The 671-nt window shown below is 53.9% G+C and overlaps 1 protein-coding gene across 1 annotated transcript in view; it reads right to left on the bottom strand.

The window, feature by feature from the left end:
- LOC109925539 (low-density lipoprotein receptor-related protein 1-like) overlaps positions 1–671 on the bottom strand; it is a 13,955-nt gene that overhangs the window by 2,529 nt on the left and 10,755 nt on the right. The window lies entirely within an intron of this gene.

The following is a 671-nucleotide window of genomic DNA, read 5'->3' as shown; positions in this document are numbered from 1 at the left end:
CAGGGATGTGCTCAGACACACATTCACAGACACACGTGCGGGGACATGCTCTCACACACATACACAGACACATGCATGCGGGGACGTGCTCAGACACACGTGGGGATGTGCTCACACACACATACACAGACACAGATACAGATACACACACACGCGTGCCAGCATGGGGACGTGCTCTCATACACACACATACACAGACATACAGACACACGCGGGGATGTGCTCTCACACACACAGACGTGCGCGTGGGAATGTGCTCACACACACACACATACACAGACATACAGACACGCGGGGACATGCTCACAGGCGCACACGGAGATGTGTTCACATACACATACACAGACATAGAGACGCGTGTGCGGGGACATGCTCACACACACATACATAGACATACAGACATGCGGGGACGTGCTCACACACATACACAGACATACAGACATGCGGGGACGTGCTCACACACACATACACAGACATACAGACACGCGGGGACGTGCTCTCACACACATACACAGACATACAGACACGCGGGGACGTGCTCACACACACATACACAGACATACAGACATGCGGGGACGTGCTCACACACACATACACAGACATACAGACGCGGGGACGTGCTCTCACACACATACACAGACATACAGACACGCGGGGACGTGCTCACACAC

This window comes from Rhincodon typus, unplaced genomic scaffold, assembly GCF_021869965.1.
Source record: "Rhincodon typus isolate 14 unplaced genomic scaffold, sRhiTyp1.1 hic_rhity00000077, whole genome shotgun sequence".
Lineage (NCBI taxonomy): Eukaryota > Metazoa > Chordata > Chondrichthyes > Orectolobiformes > Rhincodontidae > Rhincodon > Rhincodon typus.
The sequence above is the reverse complement of the archived record's forward strand: the minus strand, read 5'-3'. Positions and strand labels throughout refer to the sequence as shown.